This window comes from Nymphalis io, chromosome 13 (genome assembly GCF_905147045.1).
Source record: "Nymphalis io chromosome 13, ilAglIoxx1.1, whole genome shotgun sequence".
NCBI classification, from domain to species: domain Eukaryota; kingdom Metazoa; phylum Arthropoda; class Insecta; order Lepidoptera; family Nymphalidae; genus Nymphalis; species Nymphalis io.
In genome coordinates this window covers 6,368,716-6,382,123 of record NC_065900.1, presented here as the reverse complement: position 1 = coordinate 6,382,123, position 13,408 = coordinate 6,368,716, and the positions used below count along the sequence as shown (strand labels likewise).

The 13,408-nt window shown below is 28.7% G+C and overlaps 1 protein-coding gene across 1 annotated transcript in view; it reads right to left on the bottom strand.

Annotated features, from left to right (window-relative positions):
- Positions 1-12,208, bottom strand: part of LOC126772839 (lachesin-like) — a 95,163-nt gene extending 82,955 nt beyond the window's left edge. The window contains exon 1 of the mRNA XM_050493441.1: positions 11,981-12,208. The gene's annotated coding sequence lies outside the window, so the exon portion shown is untranslated. The remainder of the gene's footprint in view (positions 1-11,980) is intronic.
- Positions 12,209-13,408: the final 1,200 nt, after the last annotated feature.

The window sequence follows — 13,408 nt, the reverse complement described above, 5'->3', positions numbered from 1 at the left end:
GTTATATATTATATATACATTTTTAGGGTAGTAGGGCATTGTGCAAGCTCGTCTGGGTAGATACCACCCAATAGATAATAGATAAAATATAAAATAGACCTTTGTTGTTATTTAAATGTCAATTTACATATTGTTTTTCAGTTAATTTGTTGGTCACAATACCAAGTATTGCTGTTTTGCGGTAGAATATCTGATGAGTGGGTGGTACCTACCCAGACGAGCTTGCACAAAGCCCTACCACCAGTAAAATTGATACCATCGATTGCTTTAATGCTTAAGTCAAATTATACACAAAAGAAATAGTGTTCAAAACCCCGAATATAATAAGTGCAATAAACAAGCTAAGAAAGGAAAAAACTGTCACCAAACTATAGCACTGAATAAATGAAACGAGACAATACGATGCAATACAATTGCAATGAAAAGACGCGGTCCGTGTGTTCTAGTTCTGAACAAGAGGAATGGGAACTCGCAGGTGCATACAACAATACATTTGAAGCAACAATGTATGCTATTGCCATGCGATTGCGCTACGCCACTCGACAGGAGTGAGTAAAATTTTGGCACGGCTAAGATTATTCTGTTCTTTAATCACTCTATGTTGTTATATAAAAATATATATAGTATAAAAATTTAAAATCATAATCTGTAGGTTAGTATTTATTATTTCGCTTTTTTGTCATAATTATAATATAATTTCATAATATGTTCCTAATGTTTAATAATTAATTTATTATTATAATTAGTTTTATTTTATATTATATCTCAAATAAATATATATAAAATAGACCTTTGTTGTTATTTAAATGTCAATTTACATATTGTTTTTGAGTTAATTCGTTGGTCAGAATTATTAAATTTACCAACACATCCAAGGAAACTTATTTGCATTTTATATTTTGTCTTCGATTAGCTGACAAACAAGTAATATATATATATATATATATAAGAAAATTATATAGTATTATTGGTTGTTAAGAGAGGATGATTTTCTTCTTATATAAGCTCCATCTTAAAGGCATTTAAGTTGGATCTTAAGGTCAACTAAGATCAGGTGCGATTTTTCTAATCTTACGCGTTTTCATATCTTTTTGATAATGAACTATTAAATTAGGTAGATAATTTTCATGGACGCATTGAGATAGATTGAAGTATAAAACTTTTTACATATATTTAATGTAATTATAACATACTATAAATTGATTTATAATTATTATAATAGTGTATTTTGTATTGTTGATATCGATTTAAGGCGGGCATTTTTTTTTATTTTAGATAATTAGTTATATAATACAATTTAAAAAAGGTCTGTAGTATCATTTCGTACTAGTTTTCGCCCGCGGCTTTGCCCACGAGTTGTGGTGTGGGCAGGTGTCTAACTGCCAATGTTAAGGATGGCCCCTAACCATCAGATGAGGCCTCATTTCCCGTTAGCCTATATATAATAAATTAAAAAAAGTGCTACCAATATAATCGGAAGTTTATTAAGAGATATAACTTAATATTGTGTTGTTGTCGGTTTTATGTATGTACGTATCCAATGTTGTATCGTTTGTATTCTATCTTTGTAATGTATTAATATAAACAAAACATTTTAAATTTTCAACCAAATATTTACGTCTATTTTATATTTAGTACCAAATAGCTACGTATATTTTATAGCAGTGAAAACTTTCTTAACTTTCGAAGCAGCGAATATGAAAAGCAAAATATCATCATCGTTTTTCTTTTTTTTTTAATTCTGTACCTATTTTGCATAAACGCTATGTAAAATAACTTCGCGTATCCGTGGGTGCAACATTTTAACAGGAAATTTCTACATTAACCCGGAGTGAGTGGGCAATAAATAAACCTTTATATATTGAGTTCAGTGTTTTTCACGTGAATTCGGTGCTTAAATTACTAAAATACACTCACTCTATAGAAATTCCGTCGGTAGTACATGAAAACTTACTTATTGAGGCTTAGCCTTATTTTTATTTTTTACTGAAGTTAAAAATAAATTTAGGCGAAAGAGTAGATGTTAACGTCAGAGTCAATATTTTTTTCTATATTTTAAATATTACTTATAATTGTAAAGGATGATATAAAAAATAAAAATCCCGCTGTGTCTTTCGCCAGTTCTTCTTAGGTCTGAGGTGTTTATTTCACCTTGAATTTGACAATGAATAAGTAAGTGTAAAGCTTCTATATTGAATAAAGATTTTTGACTTTGACTTTGACTATATAGGGATTATGTACACAGTAAGTGTTTACTACATGATCCCTATATTTATTAATTAATATCAAAAATATACCAACGGTTAATAAATAATACCTTAGACCGAAAATTCAGCTGTGCTATAATCCGACAATTGTTATTTATAATTAAAATAATTGGTAGTTCTATCAATTAAGTTCGATCGCTTAATTCCCAATGTATTTGTCTATAAAAGTTAATTTAACCTTTATTTAGAATTATTTATAAAGTCCGTTCGACACTTGATGATATATTATAATATACATTATGATCACAGTTAAAAATTTTATTAACCATAAGAATTATTGATGATTTTTATTTCAGACTATGCTACTTACTCTTATTGTTACATAAATATATTATTATAATTAAAATTAAATTACAGATTAATGTAGGTTTTTGTTTCCTAAAATAAAATAAAATATGCATTATAAATATTTTATTAATCTTCTTTGGAAAAATTAGCTTTAGTAGAGTTAGTGAAAGAAACTAAGTGTTTGTTTGTTAAAAATGCCGCGACAGATTTTCAATTTTTATTCGTCGATCGAACTTCAAACATTTGGAATATTCCCACATTTACAAAATAGGCACAACAAAATAATTTAATCTAAATAAATTGGAAACAATCTGTTAGATTGCGCTCTCTTACTAAATTGTATAACCTCTTACAATATTCAAAACGAGAAATACTCATTCAATAAAGAAATTCAATAAATTCATTCAATAAAAAAATTGATTAGATAACTGGAATTTACCATACATATTATGCTTCAGCAATAAAGTATAAAAAGCAATGTAATCAATTTGCTTACAAGAAATTCTATGCACTACATTCATATCTAACAAACGTATATTAGATCTAGGTCTATCTATTCAAATCGTTTTAAAACAGTTCCCGACTATTCGAAGCATAAAAGTTCACAACAAAAGTTAAAATAGCACTATCCGTATAAGCAAATGTCGATGATTTAATTCGGCGATAGCGGGAACGTTATGTCCAATTCAATCCCAATGTGAATTCTGTCCCAGTCATAGCGGTCGAACCAACAATGCAAACTCTGAAGTTCCTAACTTTGTCCCCTCCTCCCACCTCCCCGTCCCCAAGGACCTAGTCCGGCGTCAGTATGTGGCTGAATTTCGGAGGAGTCCAATTTAGCCCTATTTATGCAACACCCGAGGTCCCCTGCGTTTACTGAACTGACACTGTATTAAGTTTAATGATCCTGAGCATCTTGATTGATTCTGAGATTGTTTCGATTTCAATTTCGCTCTGAATTTAATCTTGATTTGTACGTGACATGGCTCGGTAAACATACGGGTGAGAATATCGAAAGTTGGAAATTATTTTAATTAATTAAATTGAGCTTACATAATCAAGCGTATATTTTTAAACTGTTGTGTTGTTTTGAATTTTAACATCATTATTGTTTATTAAAGCCGAGATGACCCAGTGGTTAGAAAGAGTGAGTCTTAACCGATGATCGTGAGCTTAAACCGGGATAACACCACTGTATTTTTATGTGCCTAATTTGTGTTTATAATTCATCTCGTGTTTGCGATGGAGGAAAACATCGTGAGGAAGACTGTATGTGTCTAAATTCGCTGAAATTCTGCTAAATGCGAATAAGCTCCCAACCTTCTCCTTAAAAATGGAGAGGAGGCCTTAGCCCAGCAGTGAGACATTCACATTTGTATTTTCGAATAGATGTACAGTTTTTGAAAACAGTAGATTCCCTAAAAACCTTATATATCTTAAGGCAAAGGACAGCTTAAAGTACTGTTTTCTGAATTTCAGTAACCAAGACGAAGATAGAATTTCTAACAGCCAAACCTTCAAGTATCTGAAAGAGACAGATATGTAGAAGATTATATGGAACAAATGCACGAAATAGGTTCATTTAAAATTATTATAACAAAGATGTTTTTGTTATATATTTTCTTCCTTCTTCTTAGCATTTTCTACAACGCCACTTGTGATACATTGCTGTGCTGGAGCTTAATCTACCACGCTGCTCCAATATGAGTTAATTCTTACAAATTTGGAAGATTTTCACCCTTCACGATGATTTTAATATCATCGCCGAGCATGAGATAAATATAAAAAAAAATCACTGGAGCTAGTTCGGGTTTCAACTAGTTATCTTCGGTTAAGATTCACACGGCTCTGGCCAGTGGTGGCCCACTGGGCTATAATATATTTAATACAAATCACCTAGCCAATGTAAAATATAGTGATGATTTTTTTTAAATGACATGACGAATATTTAAAACAAAGAAATAAGAATGTATAAATACAATTTTAAAATTCTCCAAAGGTCTTATTTGTCTCTGTACGATCTATTATAATAATAATACTTATGTCAACTAAATTTGTTCTTGTTAACCAAAATACAAATAGGTAATGACAGGCAGTACCTTTCTTCTTTTCTATTTGTATGATTTCCTTTTTTGTTTTGGTAGCTAATGTTAAGTGTTAATGGTATCACTATTCATATAAAAAAATGAATATAAGAGAAGAAAAAAGTGTTCGAAATATTCCTATTAATTCTTTAATTCGAATCAAAATATTCGTATGTATTATTCAATAAAAAACATTCATAATTATGGATTTTCGACCACTGAACAAACACTGATATAAATAATACCCTACAGCATATATAATTAGCGGAATCTGATCTAGCTTAAGGTAAACTCTATTTGAGTCATCTAACTGATTTGTCAATTTAAACCAGCTTGACAAGTACTGGCTTCCCTCGAGGTAGCTGATCCAAACCCGCATTGGAGCAGCGTGGTGGAATAAGCTCCAAACCTTCTCCTCAAAAAGGGAGAGGAGGCCTTAGCCCAGCAGTGGGACATTCAGAGGCTGTTACTGTTACTGTATATATAATTAAAAACTTACACGGATTATTATATCATCTTAAATCTATACAGGCAATTTTCTTATCGGGGAGGAAAATGGAAATCGATTTTCTGAATAATCCATATATTTATACTGAGTAGCGAAGCAGGGCGGTCTGAAACCGGCTTAAATCTTTGCCTTGAGTTTATTTCGTCTCGTTTCTATGCTCTCCTTGTTACAGAAGATATAAATGAGTACAAAATATTTTAAATAAATTTGTTAACTTTCAGATAGAATTCAGAAATATTATATTAATTATTCACATAAAAACAACAACTTTTTTAAAATAAAATATTGACTCAAATATAAAAGTTGTTTAATTCAAGCTTGGGATGGCATCTACATCTGAATTAAAAACATATGTTCAGGAGCTAGTCAGCGTATTATTTAATTATGGTTTATGGTTTAATAACAGTGGAGCTACCATCCATCGAAATGGGTCTACACAAAGTCCTACCACCAGATTGGTTTTAATAAATAGCATTCTAATATGTCCCATACAAAAGCCTCTACTGCGCTTGAGAACGTATGTAATATTAACTGAGAACGAGATGAATTTGAAATACAAATGATACACACAAAAACTCATTGCTTGCTCGGGTTTGAACCCGTAATCTATTAAAAATCTTAAGTAGAAATGAGGCTAAATTGTCTTAACAATTTTTTCTGATAAAACTCGACATAATATTATACCATTAATATAAACAAAACAAACAATACTTTTTATATCTTAAATACAATTGTATTGTAATTTTTATATCTTAAATACAATTGTATTGTAATTACAATTCCTGTTCTTTTCTCGATATACTCGATGATTCTTAAATTCAATAGAAAATAAAATTTAATAAAATCTTAATACTTTGGTCTCTCATTATAAATTCACTTAAAATACATAACTTAAAATTTATCAATTCTTAAAAAATAAACAACAAACCTAATAGGCAGTTAGTCTGAATGTTTCGTTTTACATTTTTTTGGGTTTCGAATTGAATAAAATGATATGAACGTGTGCCCGAAGGTTTAAATTTTTAACGTATGACAGAAAACCAATAACGTAAACAACCAAACACATTGCATTTACATCTATCAAGATGTTTTTTTTTTAAATAAAAGAAAGCAGATGGTTAAGTGGGAGCCATCTGATCAAACGCGGTCATCATTCACTGACAGTGAATTAATAAAAAAGATAATAATTATTCCATATATTGCACACCAACTATTGAAACTAAGATGTTATATCCCTTATAAATACACTGGCTCACTCGCCAATATTGCAAATTGGCGGTAGAATCTATACTAAAAAGCGAAGTTGTTTGAAAAACTGAAAAAACTACAAAAATAGTTTTATGTATATATAAAATTTATATCAGTAATTGCAGCGCGTTTTGGAGATATTTTTGTAAAAAATATTATTCTATAAGCTACACTTTATATTTTCATCCTTTTGTAATTTAGACTATTGACATGGTTGTCATACCATAAATTTAATGTTTTTGTGTAGTAGAAAAGTTAGTAGTATCTAACGACGAACATTTTTGAAAGCAACACGCTTGTTTTATATTGTTCGTGCTTCTAACAAATATTCTACTCATAAAGAGATTCGTTGCTACAGTGTTGAGGTGCTTTCAACAATTTTCGATTGTCATCCAGCAGGTTTGAACTTTATGTAGAGCTGATTGCGACTCTTTCTGAAGTATCTTCGGATTTTTCTTTTACTTTACTTGTTATCTCGACTGCAGAAACTTATTTCAACGTGAGAAATATAATTCTTCTTAACTTTGTGAAATTGCACTGCAGATCTGCGTTATTGATTGCAGTAATTTTTAAAATAATATAAAAATGTGTTATATTTTATGAATAAAACATTATTGAAACTTTTAACTCAACAATATTATCTTAAAATAAATAAATTTAACAATTAAACAAGTTTTAATATTTAAAGCAATTGAAAATGAATTTCAGTATTTCTAGTGTTTAAATTCAATTATAAAACATATGGATAAATTTTTCACTCGTGCCTACGTAATATTAAATTTTTATTTTGACGTTAAATCCGCGAAATATCGACTTTCAAGTCCATTAACAGTTTCCTCGCTCCCGTAATTTTCAGGCCGTTGAAATGAAAATCTCACAAAGTCGGTAATAACGTGTTCTTACTTCGATAGACTTAAAAAATTGGAATGATTCGCTTAAATGTATGTTTAAAGGTTTGAATATACACGAGTAGTAATTTAATGAGCGATTTTGTAGCAAGAAATCTTTTATTTTGAAATTATATCTTAATTAAAAAAATATTAAGAAAAATGTTTTTTTTTTTTAATTATATTTATTGAAATGTATGCGTATAATATATTCACGCTATTATATCTGTATAGTCATTTTTGTAGGTTCGTTTAAAAAAAAGTTTTTCAGCGTAAAACATTAGTCTAATTCCATAAGCCTCAAATTCAAAATGCGCTTTTATTTATTTGTCTCATTATACTAAAACTGCAAGGTAAAGATTGAAAGGTGGCACCCCCATAAGAACTAAATTTCGTATAATCCTATCATAATTTTCTTGTACATTACACGATCAAAAATTGCGACTATATAAGTCTGTAAGATTAGTCTGTGGGCTGATTATTTATCAGTCAATCTAGTCATTGCCTTTTATATAAACAAATATAGATTGATATATTTAAAAAATAAAATAAAAAACACATACATCACACTATTGTTTATCTAAATTTATAATAAAACCTCCACGCAGTGTGATAAAACAAAATTCATGTTAAGCCAATCTGATTTATATGACAACCAATATTGCACAAGTTCTGATAACACATTGTCGTCACAGAAAATTTACTACGTACATAACTAAGCATGAGCGTAAATGCATACTCTTTGTTCATTCAAACAAAGGCATTCTTGTTCTGTACAGTGTGAACATCATCAAGTTCCATGCATTATAGACTTTATTTTTATACAAATAAGAACTACTAATGTTTATCTTATTTGTTGCCCTGTATACTATAGCTCAAATGCACGTGCAAATGACATTTTTACTACCAACTATGTTTTCGTTTTGAAGTGAGCTGAATAGCACCAGACTATTTTTCCTGGGCTTATTTTTTCCATATCTATAAAACTTTTCATAATGGATCACCATTTAAACTGTACTGTACTACGCTTTAGAATTTAAATGATTTTTCTGGCAATTGGTTTTACTTGCATGTTAAATGGGTGACTATACAAATTATTTCAATTTGGAATGAAGTAAGAGTAGACTTGATTAATAAGTGGTCACGTTTGTTCATGGACTCTGATCATGTCTCATTTGTAAAGCGAAGCATAACATGTTCCTTGTCTGTGTTATAACTTGAGTTCAATCATCCCTTATATAAGAACACCACTATATAACGAGTTTCATATGGAAATAGAATGACAATTTATTATAAAGTATTTTTTTATGAAAAGGAGAGACGGAATGGCAAATGGGCCACCTGATGATAAGTAATCAGGACCGCCCATAGACAGTGGCGATATAAGAAATATCAACGATTCCTTACATCACCAATGGGCAACCAACCATGGGAACTAGGAGATGCTTTGTCCCATATGTCTGCAGTTACATTACATTACTCACTCTTTAAATTGAAACAACAATACTGAATATTACTGTTTGGCTGTATAATATCTGATGTGTGGGTGGTACCTACCCTGACGGTCTTGCACAAAGACCTACCTAGTTAGCTAATGAAATATAGTATCCCTAGTTCTCATTAACTAAAACAACTGCATGACAAGAAGAGATGGTATTTGTCTAAATTCGTAAAACAATATGAACAAAATATATTCATATAGATTTCTACATTCGAAACAAAAAAATAAAAATTGAATACTAAATACTTGATTTTCACGTACAATAAATGCCCATTAACATTAAAATTTAACTTTTAGATTATAAATCCTTTTTAATTTTTTTCTTAATGGTTATTATTGTGTATGGAATTTTTATAAGGGGTTTTAAAACCGAAAGTGATTTAATGTTTTATCTTTATTTTAAATAAAATACATGATAAAAATACTTTATAAAAATACTATTTTCTTTTTTGATAATTACAGAAAATAAATAAATATCGAAGATTGAAATTTCTATTGGAAATTTGAGGTTTTTAAGGTATTAAAAACTAAAAATATTTGTTGTAAAAATATATATGTGTTGCGTGTGATAAGATATAATTGCATTGGACAGGCCGACTAAGTAAGTGTAAATTACTCGTATAATTCACATTTAAATGCTATATACTAAGTTGGGGATATATATTATTACCTTAATTATTCAAGATTACGGTAATTTTCAAATGTTGGTAGCTAATGTTTACCAACATTAAGGAAGTAGTGTTTATTTCAACTTCTCAAAACGAACTCATTTTATGTACGAGATATTATATACTTTTGTTACAAATGCTACATCGTCAGTGAATGTTTAATTTTTTATACTTTAACTGTTGTAACATAATGTTTCGAGTTTAAAATTGATTTGATCAAATGAATACTTAACCTAGTTGAACAAGAAAATACTTCAATATAACAAGAATCAAACTAGTTTGTTCTATACATATTAAGCGGCAAGTGACCATGAAGGTTTCTGTATAACATTTTAGTTGTTGTTAACGCGGGTGTCATACTAAGACACTTTAGATAATATATTGTTTTATTATGTTAAACGCATTATCATCTTTTTGTAAACTGTTATCGGTTAAAAATCAGAGATGTAAACTATTGTAATAGAATTTAAGTCATCTCTAAAGCCACAAAAACTGGCTGAAACCAGTTTTATGTTTAGGACTCCTACTTATTTGTATCGTATAGACATTTATCGTTCCAATTGAACTGTAAATCGGTCTGTATCTAAGAATTTATTTTTGAATACTCATTATTCAAAATTATAAATTATTATAATTAGTTTAAAAACGTTTAAGCTTTTTCTATACAAAATGTACAATCGTGAATGATTCTTTGTTTGACATTTAATCAAATATAACTGTTTAAAAGTTGATTATATCATGTTCTATATTTGAAAAATATTTCAATTACATTGAATGCAGAGTAAATATTATTAAATAATAATTTAGTTAACATATAACGCCTACGTAGTGCGCGGTTAACAATTCATATGTATATGATTTGGATTGAGCGTTGTGAATAATAATTTATCATTCCGAATATTATTAATTATGGATTATTATATCAAATCAAATACATATATATTAAACACAATGTGTGATATTTTTTATTTAGTTAATAATTTTAGCTTAGTAAATATAAATATTGTGTTAACTTGAATTTGTTTTTTGTGATACACTCGTATTCATATTATTCATAATGATTCATATTTCATAATGATTTCATTTTTTTTAAATGAGAAGCAATATTATAAATGACGTTTTTAACAATCACGGTAATCTGCAAGATGCAAAAAATAAAATGATTGAATTATAAAAATATTTCTTATTAAATTATATCTTAATTACCTTACAAATGCTGCTTCATAAGTTATGCAGATTTATTTACGTATAATAAACGGAAAACTTGCATTGCCCGCTGGCACAAATTAATAAAATCAATTATATATTTTTTTTTAAATAAAATGAATTTTTATATTTAAAATATTCAATACCATGAAAATAGCTTCATTATAATCAGGATAAAATTAAATTTATGATCATATTTACGTTACGTTATTTATAAAAAAATCATAAATAAACAATACTTGAGCTACATCATTATTTGATAGAAAATAAGTGTAATTATAATCGTATATCATAAAATAGATTAGGTAAAAACTAAAATTAAGAATACAATATTTTTTTAAGTTTCTGGAAATACTTGTTATAGTAGTCTTTACAAACTTTTTAAAAAGCTAAATATATTGAGTTACTTATAAAACAAATATATAAATAAAATCACTATTTTAATGTAACGAATTTAGTTTTACACGTAAAAATTGAGTGAACGTAGCGCTGCCACCGTGCTACGTGAGAGCTGTGCTACGGATGTCGTAAATCCTTATTTCATTACCTCCTGCAGAATTTCCTTCCCTCTCATTATTAAGGATTTCGCCCTCTTTCATGTAATTTCTTTATGTAAATTTCCTTTCAAATTATCATATAACCGTTGACGACGGAGTTAATATTAATAGCTATTTTTGTTACAAATTATATTATAGATATAATTTGAAATATTGATATGAAGTTATTATTAGAAATATTTTTGTTTTTTTTTGATAAAAGTACATACATAATTTTTTTCTTGGTACATAATATTTAATAAGCTTTCGTTAGCTAAGCTTTGAAATAATCTTCTAAATACGATAATATTACCTTGATATGAGGTTTACATTATTCATAGATTAATCATTTATTTTGCTTTACAAGCAATTTTATATTGAATTTCAAACAACCTCGATAAAAATTGATGAAACAAGATCACTTCTCAATAGTTGGCCCCTGGGGACGCACATGAAAATTGAGAAGTTTTTTTTTAGAAATATATATTAGCTTTACAATCGAAGCTTTAAAAAGCTATTAAATTATGTATTCAAATTAAATATTTAAGTTGTTGATTACTATTTTTGTAATTTTAAAGTGAAATATATTTGTTTATATAATTTAATGACACGGTTCGTAGCGAATAGTTTTAAGAAACAACTCATCACAAAAATACAGTGCGTAGTAAAAGTAATTTAAATTTATTATTATGAAATAATATAGTATAATAATAATAATAATATTTATAATTTTTAATTTTGTATTCTTATAAAACTATAAATTATGATTACAATAAGGTTAACTTACTTCCTCAATCGAACGAAGATAACAATAAAAACAGCACGCCACAGTCATAAGTTTATAATAATTGTTTTTAAAAATAAACACAAATTCATTCTACCACGTCTTTAATTTTTACCGTACAGTAACTTTCATTCATTTGATTCATTCACGTAAATAACCACGTGGGCAGTTAATGCGCGGGAAATCGAGAGATCGAGCGCCAAAATTCACTGTGGACGACACAACCATCCCTCTCCGTGCCTCACAATATACTGACAACTGTCACGGAACTCCCGGCCGGTGTTGCAGACGATTTTACTACCAACGTTTTCCTCTCTTGCCCTATCTTGCTTTCACGAATATATATAAATGGGGTCCGTACACACACAAAAAACAACTTAGTATGATTCTGTACATATTCCGTTTTATCAGTCTGTGTGCATCGATTGCACATATGTGCGAGTTTTGTTAGGACACATCTTCACGATTGCTTACTATTGCAATGCTGCACACAAAAATATAAGGTTTTTTTAAATATCAGAACCTCATTGCAATGGAATAAGGTATAAAATTCAAAACATCCATGAAGTAGATACGTCCAATTCTAAAATAATCATTTGAATATTTGCGCATGTCTGTTTTCAGTATTTTATCTGTTGAACTACGAAAACTATTGTTGTCCTTATTTTTCTTTAAGTTTTCGTGAAAAGTTTTATGGAAACGTTGTGTTGCAGCATAGCTAGCTAGTTGTTTGCATTTAGTATATTATATTAACATTATAAAGCTATTATCCCATATTTTGCAGTAACAGTGTTTTTAAAGAAAAATAATATGCATGTAAATCATTAATAGTTTAATGTGTTATTATTTATTTTTTCATTTCAGGTATAATAGTTTAAATTATTTTATATTTGTTAATAAACTCACTATAATTAAATTAAAGATAATAATTATAGTTATTTGTAGAAATTGCACATTTCTACATAAATACGAGTGTATGTAACCTCAAAAAGTACTATTTAATTGAGGCTAACCTATTTATTCTTATTTAAGTATCCATAGATACAAATTATGCAATCTCCCTTAAGCTACATTGCTTGTTAGTCGTAATTTAAATGAACTGCAATTTCAATAGAGAAAATATAACGTTCAAAGAACTTCAAAGTAACCAACGAAATTATAGAAGTGCTTTTCGTTTCCGTTCCTATTAATTTGTTGTAAGACAAATCTTTTATTCGCTTACTTTTGGTAATATTCAAGGAACACTGTAAATACGTTTTGGATTCATATTATATTGTGGAATATACAAGTACTGGAGTTCATCATTTTAAGTTGAATCAAATTATAAGGTACATTTTTTTTATTATCGTGTGGGCAAATCTCGTCCACTCGTAAGATGATCGGACAGGACTTGTGACTCAGTTTAATTGGCTTGAGGTAACCCCTTTCTTA